This window comes from Planococcus citri, chromosome 3, assembly GCF_950023065.1.
Source record: "Planococcus citri chromosome 3, ihPlaCitr1.1, whole genome shotgun sequence".
Taxonomy (NCBI): Eukaryota; Metazoa; Arthropoda; class Insecta; order Hemiptera; family Pseudococcidae; genus Planococcus; species Planococcus citri.
In genome coordinates this window covers 18,943,348-18,956,612 of record NC_088679.1, presented here as the reverse complement: position 1 = coordinate 18,956,612, position 13,265 = coordinate 18,943,348, and the positions used below count along the sequence as shown (strand labels likewise).

Here is a 13,265-nt window from a genome sequence, read left to right as displayed (position 1 = left end):
CCGTTTAAAGGGAAACTGTTTTTCCTCTCTCCTGAAAAGTTGTGAAAATGGACAAAGCGAGTTTTGGAATATCACTCTTCAGATTATTCCGAATTGAAATGTTCAAGCATAAGACGTATTTAATTTTCAAAAAATTGAACTATGTTGCAACTTTGGTGAAAAAAACGGGACTTTTAGACAACTTTTGAAATAAAAGCAAAATTTTCAGACAATTTTTAAAGTGAGATTTTTTGGAATTTTTGCAAAAACATAAGTCTTTTTGCTAAAAAACTCAAAGTCAATTTTTGAAAAAGCGAGAATTTTTTAGACATGGGAAGATAAGATAGCACAACTTTTTAATTTTAAAGTTTTGTCTAAACACTTTTTTAAGCCGCATCTTTAGAAAAAAAAACTCATCCACTGTCCCCAAAAATGCTTCCAAAAATTTTCCTTTTCTCTTATTTTTATCGGTGGGGGGGGGGGGGATAATTTTTTCAATTTTTCAGGAAGGATCTGCACAAAGGGGCCAAAATCAATTTACGAGATCTGGGGAAGATAATTTAAAATTTCAGAAAAATGTTCATCAACTCTTTCTTTTAATTTGATTTTTTAATGTTCTTTTTTTCAATTTTAGAAGTAGAAGAGCTCTGCACGAGTTGGGAATGGGGGAGGGGGCATTTCTAAAGAGACCAAGGTTAGATTTTTATTAAGAAGTGGTATAATTTAGACGATGTTTGATGCATGAAATTAAGAACTTGTGATCATATTATTTTTATGGGGTGCATTTTTTGATTTTTACTCTATTTTCAGTTGTAGGGCTGAAATTTTAAGAAAATGTTTTTCCCCGCAGAAACTATCCATTTTGGGGAGAGAGTGAAAGCGAAAAAAACTTCTCAAATGAATGAGGGAATCATTTCCCGACAGGACTGCACACTCTGAAGACAAAATTGAGATCATCTCATAGTCGTACGTGTAGATTGTGAACTAAAACGAAACCGCATCTGGAGCAAAAATGCTGACAATTTTTTCGACTTTTCGAAGCAACATTGGCAGATAAATCACCATCCATTAGACGTGGACAAACTCGTTCGTATATGCGAACAAAAAAGATCGATTTTCACGCACATGGATATTATTCGTTAGCAGCGTCCATTTCGCACACTCTTCAAAGTGCTGATGCCAGCTACTCTCTCAAGGACACTCGTGCTCGGATTCCGCGAACGGTCAATTTTTCGCGAATATAATTTGGCAGCGTAATGATGCCACACGATGCGAGAAACCGGGCGGAGAGGAGAGGCGGAATGCTCAGATGTAGATATGACCGTCTCGGCCGCTGCTGCCAAGGTGAAGGTGATTCCAAAAATGTTATCCGGTTCGTGCGGTTGCGGCGTCGTCGGCGACTTCTATCGACAATATGGAATATAAAAATTTAGCGAATAAAATTTTTCAAGGTGGTTTCGCTTCTTTTTTTTCCAACTCGCCATTTGTATCTATTGGACGCATGTAAATTTCAAGTAAGTATGAGAATTAGGAAGATGATTTTGTATTGTGAAGAAAGAGTAGGCATTCCCAGGTAAGATAGGCGAAATGTCCCTGTTCCCAGATTTGGAAAATTATGATGGATTATTGTTGGGTACCTCCAAAAAATTTCCGAGGGGGATTTCCGCTGCCCACCCTCCTAGCACCCTTTCAAAAATTCCTATTTTTGCCAAAATTATCAAAAAATCTCAACTTTCTATAAAAATTGCCCAAAAAACACCTGTTTTTTGCCTGCAAAATGTTCGAAAAATTTTATCGCCAGAATAATTTGTCAAAAAAGTCTCATTTTTGTCAAAATTGTCAAAAAAAAGTCCTACTGATGATCTGTTGGCTTTCATGATGGAAATTTTGCCATCACTGGGCCATCCAGGTAGGTACGTGGAAATGCTGCATTTGAAAAACTGTATCTGTTGACGTATCAGTTGCTGCAGGGAATGAAATAAAACAATATCATGTTTAGATGCCTCATCGTGAACAATATAGCATGCTATGCATATGCAACTGTATGTACTTAGATGTACATTATAGATGGAGGTACCTAAACTTATGAACTATGTATCTAGCCATACGTGCGACTGTGTTTGTTTGTTGGTAAGGTATGGTATGGTATGGTGCTATGCAGACGTATCTATACGTACGTATGTATTTACCATATATACTTAATCTATGTACATAACACTACATATTACATACACGAGTAAGTGTGGTGCTGGAGTAGGTGTAGGTGAAGTAGGAGGTGGATGAGGCGAGGAAGAATATACACACAAAGGCTTGATTTGTTGTCGTCCTTCGTTGCACGAATAGGCTGTGTAACTGGAAACACGTCACGATGAATACCGAATGCACAATTAACGTAGTATATAAGAAGAGGCATGTATACCTACATACGTACCTACAGTCTAAGCAGAGAGTGAGAGAGATAGACCGAAAGCGAAGAATCTGAGGGTGTCCATCTTAAATGTACCTATACCGCATCTACATATATCTACGTATACTGTAACGTCAAGAAGAAGTCTAGACTTGCGGCGCAATCTCCGGTAAAATTCTTTTGTACAGAGCTCGAGAGAACGAAGAGTTGGGTGGAAAACACCACCGCAATAGTTTCAGTTTTGGTGCTACCAATAAAAGCTATCTTGAACGCTACGAAAGCGAGTTGCTCTTACGTAGCTTGGCGAATGAACCTGCCAGCGATAATGAAGGCTTCGACAGCCACGGCCTCGATAGAGGTGTGAATCTTTTCGCGATGTGATGTGGAAATTATCGTCGACATGAGCACGATTTTTTCGAGACGTGATTTCGTCATTATAAATCACGGTGCGCCTCGCTGCGATGGTGTTCGGCGTGTCCGCGTACTCAATGGCCCCGGTCGCAGGTTCAGGCATCGAAGGAGATGCAACGTGATGTCGGAGGATTCGGACGCGATGCTACGCAGCGTATTCGCGAACCGAATACCTAATAATGATCGGAGAAAATAGTATAATATGGAACGAGTCAGCCTCCAATCGACGCGTGCGTTGGTTATTCGGACGCGAATTTCGAGTTTATGAAATTAATGCCGCGATGTTGGTATTCGATTCGAAATCAAAGATACAGAATTAGTCTAGAACTCTTCTCGTCAGTGAGAAATCATCGTGCAGAAACGTGGTCAGAATTTAGTGTTAAAGTGAGGCCAAAATAACCCACTTATCGGCAACAAATTCAGAAACACGAATTGAAAATTTCACATCCGAGGTTTTTTTGGGATGGCCAGATTTCTGTAGCAACTCACGCCACAATTTGTCATTAAATTGTCTTCTTTAACTCAAAAAAAAGGAGGCACACAAAGGATCGGTAGATCTCTATACGGTACCGTCACAAAATCTAACTACCTTGTACCGTCACAAAATCTAACTACCTTGTAATTTAATAATTTTTTTTTCAAAACCACCTGGAAATACCACTAAATGATTACACAAATAAGAATTTTGGCGATTTACTCAATTTTGAGGAAAATACTCAGGTAGTTAGATACTGTGATGCTAACCATTGATACGCGTCACAATATCTAACTACCTTTTTTTTTCCCCCTGAAAATACTCAGGTAGTTAGATACTGTGATGCATACGCGTCACAATATCTAACTACCTTTTTTTTTCGCTGTAAATCGCGGGAGGATGTGTGCGGTGGTTCTCCACTACGACGAGGAACATTCTCGTGATGTTAAGAATGCCAAATCAACGAATCGATCTATTTTATTTTGAAAAATTATGAAAAAATTTGCAGGTATGTGTTGTATGAATTGATGTTTTATTTCCTTTTTTTTTTTTTTTTTTTTTTTGTACAAGCAGCTACAATATGCTATAAAATATGTACCAAGTATAACATTCGAAAGCTGTTACAAAAAAACAGGTAACTACACAATGACTAGAAATAATTAGAATCCATATTCCTCCCATTCTGCAAGATGGCGAAGCAAAAAGTAAAACGTTTCCCCTACATTTTTTTTATTTTTGTAAAATTGCCTCCACATGTATTCGTCTAAGTAGGAGGCTTTTCGATCCTCAGGCACGGTCATGACATCCTTCCTCCGGAGGAACTTCTTCACTCTTGACCAGGCCGCCTCAATTGCCTGGGTATGAACTCCTGTCTCCGGATTTACGAAATTCGAGCTCGTTGATTTGGCATTCTTAACATCACGAGAATGTTCCTCGTCGTAGTGGAGAACCACTGCACACATCCTCCCGCGATTTACAGCGAAAAAAAAAAGGTAGTTAGATATTGTGACGCGTATGCATCACAGTATCTAACTACCTGAGTATTTTCAGCGAAAAAAAAAAAGGTAGTTAGATATTGTGACGCGTATGCATCACAGTATCTAACTACCTGAGTATTTTCAGGGGGAAAAAAAAAGGTAGTTAGATATTGTGACGCGTACCAATGGTTAGCATCACAGTATCTAACTACCTGAGCATTTTCCTCAAAATTGAGGGAACCGCAAAAATTCTGTTCCCTCGCCACATTTCTGGCAATTTTGCAATATTTTCAAAAAAAAAAAATTGCAAAAATTGCGGGTAATTAGATTCTGTTATATTACCCTTTATACATTTGAGACATTTTTTGCTTCCACTCCCCCCTCCCAAAATAGATGGTTTTTACGGAGGAAACATTTCCTCAAAATTTCAGCCCTACAACTGAAAATGAAGCAAAAATCAAAAAGGCACATAATAAAAAAAATTTATCAAAATTTCTCAATTTATATTTATTAGAAATCTTCTAAATACAACACATCTTTAAAAAAATCTAACCTTAGTCTCCCGAGCAATGACCCTCCTCCCCCCTCCACATCATACAGAGATCTCCACAAATTGAAAAAAAAAAACATTAAAAAAATCTAAGTGAAGAAAAAGTTGATGAAAATTTGTCAGAAATAGTAAATTTCTACGTCAGTTTTCATTTCAAGAAATAAATCTCCCCCAAGGTCTCGTAAATTGATTTTGGCCCCTTTTGTGTAGATCCCTCCTGAAAAATTGAAAAAAAATTAAAGAACGGAAATGGAAAATTCCCCGTTATGAATTTCACAGAATCACCCAGCAGTGACCACAAGTGATCAATTTTGTACCTAGTGACTTTTATCCCTGTGAATTTTGGTGAATCCTGGTGATTTTTTGTGAATCCTAGTGACTTCTAGAGAATACTGGCGACTTTTGGTGAGTCAGTCACCAAGAATTCACAAAACATAGAATATTATTATTTAACTGTCTGGTGACTCCTTGGTGACAGATTCACCAAGCAGTGACCATACGTGATCAATTTTGGTCACTGTTGATAAACTGTGGTGACTTTTGGTGAATTCGGGCGACTTTTGGTGAATCCTGTTGAACTTTGGTGAGTTAGTCACCAAGAATTCACCAAAACGTAGAAAATCCTTATTTGACTGTCTGGTGACTTTTTGGTGACAGATTCACGAAGCAGTAATAGACCTTTGGAAAGTGGTAACTTACCCCTTTCCAAAGGTGTATTGGTTGCATAGTTTTTATTATTTAAGGGGAACATACGGAGGTTCATGTGAACCACTAGTTACGCAAGCGGCGCGAGACTTTTGGGCCACTCTGTATATGATCGATTTTGTACCTGGTGACTTTTGATGAATCCTGATGACTTTTGGTGAATCCTGGTGACTTTTGGTAAATCCTGGTAACTTTTCATGAATCCTCTTGAACTTTGGTGGGTTAGTCACCAAGAATTCACCAAATCGTAGGAAATCCTTATTTGAATGTCTGGTGATTTCTTGGTGATTGATTCACCAAGCAGAGACCATACATGATCGATTTTGTACCTGGTGCCTTTTGACGAATTCTGGCGACTTGGTGAATCCTGGTGACTTTTGGTGAGTTAGTCACCAAGAATTTACCAAAATGTAAAAAATCCTTGACTGTTTGGTGATTTTTTGGTGACATAATCACCCAGCAGTGACTATATGTGATCGATTTTGTACCATGGTGACCTTTGGTGAATTCCGGTGACTTTTGGTGAATTCTGATGACTTTTGGTAAATCGTGGTGATATTTTGTGAATCGTGGTGACTTTTGGTAAATCATTGTGACTTTTGGTGTTTTGGCGAGTCAGTCACCGAGAAGTCATCATAACATAGAAAATTCCTATTTGACTGTCTGATGATTTCTTGGTGACAGTTTTACCAAGCAGAGGCCATATGTGATCGATTTTGTACCTGGTGACTTTTGTTGAATTAGTCGCCAAGAAGTCATCATAACATAGAAAATTCCTATTTGACTGTCTGGCGACTCCTTGGTGACAGATTCACCAAGCAGTGACTATATGTGATCGATTTTGAACCTGTCAACTTTTGGTGAATTCTGGTGACTTTTGGTAAATCCTGCTTCACATTTTGTGAATCGTAGTTTTGGTGAGTCAGTCACCAAGAAGTCATCATAACATAAAAAATTCCTATTTGACTGTCTGATGATTTTTTGGTGAAAGATTCACTAAGCAGTAGCCATACGTGATCGATTTTGTACCTGGTGACTTTTGGTGAATTTCTGTGGCTTTTGGTGAATCCTGGTGGCATTTTGTGATTCGTGGTGACTTTTGGTGAGCCAGTCACCAAGAAGTCATCATAACATAAAAAATTCCTGGTTTACTGTCTGGTGATATTTTGGTGACAAATTCACCAAGCAGTGAAAATACGTGATCAATTTTGTACCTAGGGACTTTTGGTGAATCCTGGTGAGTTCTGGTAAATCCTGGTGACATTTTATAAATTGTGGTGACTTTGGTGAATTCTGATAACTTTTGGTGAGTTAGTCACCAACCAGTGACCGTTGTTCTGGAAGGAGAATCTTGTGAGTTGTAGCAGCCCAATTGGATTTTTTGAGATTTTATAGATATAGGTATATACTTTTTTTTTTTTTTTTTGAAGATAAGGAAATCAAAAAAATATTTTTGCTTTATTTCCAACTTCAAACGAAAGTAAAGTTGAGTCTTACAATTTCGGTCAATTTTCTAATTTTTTTTCAGTTTTCTTTCGAGTAGTTTAGTAAATTAAATACCATCAGTTTCTAAAAATTTTATCTTTTTTGATGTTTATTTTATTGTTTTTGTGTCATTTTCAACATTTTTTTTATCAATGATTAACATTTTTTTTTCAAATCATCAGTTTTTGGTAGATTTTAGTCTTTTATGCATTTTTTTTCGGAATTTCGACAAATTTTGCTGGCAGTTTATCGATTATTTTTGAGTTTTAATGGGTTTCGTAATTTTCACGTGTAAACTGATTTTAAGCGTGTTTTGTACAATTTTTGCTAAATCTGGCCAAATTTTATCATTTTTTGGTATGTTTTTAAGATGATTTTAGTGATTTGAAAAAACATCTTTTTATGCCATTTTTGTAAGATGTTTTAACGACATGTTATGCAAATGAAGGTTTATTAGTTTGTGGTAGTTTTTCAATTATTCTAATGATTTTTTCGTGTTCTTATCTATATAATTTTGATAAGTTTTGAGCCATGTTTTATGCAGTTTTTGCCAAGTTTTTCCAAATCTTACTGGTTGATGAGCTTTTGGTATTTGAAATTGGTTTGATGCTGTTGAAAGTATTTTCATATAATTTTCTACATGTTTTGGTGTACCTGCAGGCTAGATTTACAGCAATCTTCGCCTCTCTTGAAAAACGGAAAATCGATCGATGCCCAGCAACGAGCGACGTTTTCACGGTTAATTTTCAAAATTATCTCGAAAGAATTCTGCATAAGATACGATAGGATACTATTGAACTCGCGTGTTTAGTCATGGACCTTAGCAAGTCTTTTGTTCGAAGTCAATAAAAGGATAGGAAAAAAAAGACGATAAAAATCGTCTATATTTTACATTCAAATTACCCCAAGAGCTGAGGGAAAAAACACATTTTAAGGTGACGGAAAAAAATAATAATAAAAATAAAAATAAAATCGTAGCAGGAAGACACTTTTATATGGTTGTTGTCCAACGTTAACGTTAATTTTACACATTAATTCGATAATTTATCGACAACGCTGTCCAATAATTGGGACGATTTTTTTTCTCTGGTAGGTACATTTGTAGGATATTGTTATAGGTACACAGATAGGGTAAGGTCAGGCGAGGTACCTGTAGTTACAAATTCGTAACAGACTGATTTTTATCTCAAGATGAATGTGGCGTAAATTGGCTCGACAATGGTAATAAAATATTTTACACCTTAACCATAATTCCCCGTGTGCATATAAATAAGTAAGTATACAAGTATAAGTAAAAAGGGGAAAAAGCTGAAGAAAGGATTTAATATGAGTTTTTTAAATGGACCGTAGTGTCTCGAAGGGAGGTCTTTGGGTGGTTTACTAATTATAATGCATATACGAGCGTCTGCAAGGTGCAGCACAAGGCTATTTCCCTGTTCCGCGGAGGTGGTGTATAAAATTTTATGGGGTTGAAACAGACTGTACGTAACGTACTAAATCACACGTGGTATTTGACAACGACTAGTTTATATGTATAAATGCATAGAGAAGGTGAAAAAGTCGTGGGAAGACGTCGTCTTTTTTATTGTAGGTGAATGATACTGATTTTGTGAAAGAATCAGGGAAGTGAGGAGAGTAGAAAGATTTAGTCTCTCGTTCCTCAAATAAGATCAGAATTTCAATATTTAAGGTTACAAATCAAAAAGATTAGGTGAATTTTCAATCTTTTCCTGAAGTTGAAAATTATTCAGTTTCAAGGTTGTTGGAATTTATGAGGAGATTTCCTATTTCTTTTAATTTTGACCCAAGTCTAGAGAAAATGTTGCCAGGAGCCCCCCAAAATTGAAGAAAAAAATCGCCTTCCCTCTAAAAAAAAAATGTATAACGAATAAATTTTTTCTATTTCGAGAATTTTCAATTTCCGTTTTAAAAATCTTTGAAATTACTCTTATTTCAAAAAAAAAAAAAACTCTTGGCCTTCTAATGCAATGTTGGTTCTTTGCATAGAATCTCCGAAAATTGATAAAATTGAGAAATAAAGGGCAAAAGTCAAATATTTAATTTCCAGTTCAGAATTCTACCTTTCAAATGACCATTTTCCAAGGAAATAAACTTTTTCCCTGTCCCCTTTTTTATTTTTTTTTTTCAGAATTTTGACTTTCATTCTCAGTTTTTTAATTTTATTTCATGCAGTTTTCGATTTAAATGGTATTTACTTCATTTTGAATTTTGAATTTTATTTTTGAAATTTTTAGTTCAGTTTTTGGGTTAATTTTCCAAGTTTTGGTTTTGATTTCATTTTTTGTTTTTTTTTTACTCGTATTATCTGTTCTGTTTATCATTTTCAAAATTTTAAATTTATATTCAATTTTTGAAGCTCCTTTTAGGATTTCCAGTTTCATTTTTAGTTTTTGATTTTACTTTCATTTTTTCATTTTATTTTCAGTTTTTGACCAATATTCAAAATTTTAAATTTCAGTTTTTGATTTTTTTTTTCAATTTAGAAAAATTTTATAGCGAATTCCTCAATTTTCCAACTTTTTACCACTTTTACTTGTATAGCAACTCTAGAAAATGACGAGAATTTCACCTTCTCACTCTGTCAATCGCTTGCTGGGCAGAAGCATGTTCGCCTCCCTTTTTCAAAAGCAAAGCACCTAATCATTTAAAGATAAAATTGATTCGCAGTGTATTTTTTGAAAACAAATAGGCTGGGAAAGTAATGATTACCTACTCGTATGAAGTCGAGAGTTTTGAAAAACGAAAAATGAAAATGGTAAAGATATTTTTGACTTTCTTGTCTCCTCTCTCCCCCCCCCCCCCCCTCCAATCAAAAAAACCCTGAAGTATCCGATAACGTAGAAAAGTCAAAAAATATTGACTTGTAAAAATTTCGACACTTCCCTCTAAAAAAATTTCTGCTTTTTATTTTTTTTAAATTTTAAAGTCTTTGTCAAAACAGTTTTTTCAATCCCATCTTCAGAGAAAAAAACTCACCCATTTCGACGAATTTTTTTCGCAAAATTTTTCCTTTTTTTTGACTTTTCCTCGGGTACAGAGGGGGGGAGGGTTGGCGCACAACAAGGTCAGCATTGTTTTGGCACGTAACCAGGGGAGCTTTTCATGTCGAAAATTGTGTTATTTAGAGCGAATATTGACTTCTTGGTGACAGATTCGCCAGAAATCACCCACTACAAAATCGATCACATATGGTCACTGCTTGGTGAACGTAACATCAAGAAGTCACCATGCACTAGGCAGTCTTTTGCCGTTATTTTCGACTTTCTTCAGTGAATTTTTTCAAGATCCTGTGACATTCTTTGTTTCATTTTGAAACCCATTTTCGACATCAGTGAGAAAAGGTGTATTTTTTTGAGATCAAATATTTTTCAAAGAAATACCTCACGTGATTGCGTGACCGCAATTCCAGAAATTTTCTTTATGGATCACATTATATTTCCACAATTTTCCGTTTCAACAGGTGAAATTTCTTGGCAGGTAGATACCCCATATAGGTCCCTATTCTCCCGTAAAAAAAAATAGCGTAATCGAGGACTGAGTGACTGAGAGGTTTAATCGAGAGGATACTTAAAAAAAAGACGCGTACCAGCAAAGCGCTGAAATTGACCCCCCCCCGACCCCACATCATACAAACCATTACACACCTTTACAAACACCCTTCAGGCTTCGATACGATAAGCATTTTATCGCATTTAATTCACTTAAGCATATCGACCAGACTTGTTGTCCAAACCTCCTCTCTTGTAAAGTCCAACACCCGATAAGTGATTTTAAATTACACGTAGAGAAAATTCTCCATCACCTCGTAATCGATCTCATACGTAGCTCATACGCCTGCCCATGTGTACATCTGTCGATACGGTCTTGGTCCGGTCCCAGCAGTCAGTGGCCTTAAGGGACTTCGCTTCCAAATCAGATATCAATTAAGCATTTACATACATTTTTCTCTCTTAACAACCGTGAATTTTCCGATCGAAAAAATACTACACCTATAATAGGTGGTCTGGAGTATACGCTGCCTCTGTATTATACGCCGTATTATCAGATAATACGCGGTCGGTGCGGATTTCCATTTGAATAATGTTCGTGTAATTCGATACAGCCCGTACCGCAGATGATGAGCAGTGGAGGAGAGTATACATATACATACGTACATGTAATAATCTAGGACGAAGAAGAAGGAGTGGAGAAAAATTCAAAACGATGCTCTCTATGTGTTTTCGTACGTACAAGTATACATATCTTCCGATACATGAGATAGATAAAGATAAAGATCATAAATAATAAAAATCAAGTTAACGCGAACGCAGGGTTGGTTTTTTGAGGAAGCGAGAAGAGGGCTATAAAGCGAAGCAAAAGGCAATTCGTGGGGACGGGTGGGCAAGGATACCCCAGTCGATATGTTCGGACAAGTTAAACATACAGCATTAGCATACAATTATATTACATAATATACCTACATTATTATAATACACCATCACCTACAACCCCTTCGTCATACTCGTATTATGCTATATAGAGACTGGTACAGTACCACAAACACAAACCTGCAAAGCTCGTCGAGATCTCCCAGTAGTCGCAGGTGTTTCATTCGACGACGACGTTGATTTAAAGGATTACATCGGTGACTTACGGTCCTCCTGACTCTATTAATTCATCCTAGTACACCGCAGCTCCTCATTTCCATTCCTAGTTGGTCAACGAGGAGAAAAAAAAACTCTCCAGCAGACATCTCTTCCAGCACTATTTATTTGTTCGCGTCAGACGATGCAGCGAAACAATATACTCTCAATGGCTATATGTACTCTTGCAATTGCCTTATCGGACATTTACGGCGCAAAATCGCTTCTTCGTTTCACAACAAGCGTGTATCTGGTCCTATTAATCGTCTGCATTCGGCTCCAGTCTGTGCGGTCAACTCTGCGAATCAAAAAGCAAAACCAGCACATACGTTAGCCAATAATACGAGACGAAAGTAAATTTCAAATCGTGCGCAAAAACCGATAATCAGCGTTACAATAGGGCTTCCTCTTTTCCCTGCCCTCTCAGACATGGACCGTACGAGGATGCTGTGCCCAGCGCATCGCAATTTTCATCTGAGCGTCGTCTCCTCCCTCGAATGCATCTCTGTATTCATTTTTTTTTTGTTCTTTCAACATGTATGGTTTCAAATACTCCTAGGTGATTATAGCATCAATGTAATAATTTTTTACGCGCCGTTGTCTTCCATTTTTTTCATCGATTCGTTTTTTTTTTTTTCATCATGGCGTTTTCATTTTGTCGAATAAAATAAACGCATGTATTGGCGCGAATTATTGTTCTTTTTTCTCCTACTCTATTAATATTTTCGATACGGATAAATTTAAAAGGTGTAATGGATAATACTCGTGTGAACTTCGTACGTGTTTTAGACGAATGTGTTATAGCGTAAGAGGACATGTCCATTTAATTCTTTCTCTCTTGTCCCCACCTCCTAGGCCCTAGGTCTTTTTGCAGACTATTTTTCGAGTGATTTTTTTTTTTAATGCCAGTCAATATTTTTAAAGATGTGTTCAATACAGGGTGTCCAGTCTGTCAGCCAGACCACTTTTTCCAATTTTTTAAATCTTTCAAAACGGAGGGGGAGGGGAGGGAAAATATTTTTTTGATTTGAAATACCTACTTGTGTACGAAAAATTCATTTGTTAAAAGTTTTTTCGGAATATTTTCTTCCAAGAATTAAAAAATTCAAAGTGTAGGAATTTCAAACGCCGAAGCTCAAGAAATGGGAGTGTTTTATTGACCTGAAGAGGACAAATTTTTGACTCTAATATTATTTCATAATGTTCTATGCAAATTTTGCTAAATTTTGACAAATGTTACTGATTTTGGTTATTCTGAAAAATTTAACAGCATCTTTAGGTGATGTTTTGTGTACTGCTTAATTTTCATAAAATTTCGCCAAATTTTGATATTTTCAAGATATTTTTTTGAAATTTAAAAAATTATGTTTTAACAAAGTTTCATGCAATTTTTAGAGAATTTTGTCAAATTTTGATGATATTTCTTCAGATGATTTGTAATATTCTCAAAAATATGTTTATGACATTTTAGCCTGTTTTACCGAGGTTACATCTCATTTATTGTACATTCTACGCTGAAAGTTCATCAGTTTTTGGCGAATTTCAATAGGTAATTTTAATGGCACTTTAGTGGTTTTGTCAAATTTTACTGGAAACAGGAGTTTAATCAGCAGTGCACCTGAGAAAAGGGGCA

At 36.2% G+C, this 13,265-nt stretch overlaps 1 long non-coding RNA gene across 1 annotated transcript in view; it reads right to left on the bottom strand.

The window, feature by feature from the left end:
• LOC135838331 (uncharacterized) overlaps positions 1-13,052 on the bottom strand; it is a 120,200-nt gene extending 107,148 nt beyond the window's left edge. The window contains exon 1 of the long non-coding RNA XR_010557387.1: positions 11,558-13,052. This is a non-coding gene — a long non-coding RNA (uncharacterized LOC135838331). The remainder of the gene's footprint in view (positions 1-11,557) is intronic.
• Between the last annotated feature and the right edge of the window lie 213 nt (positions 13,053-13,265).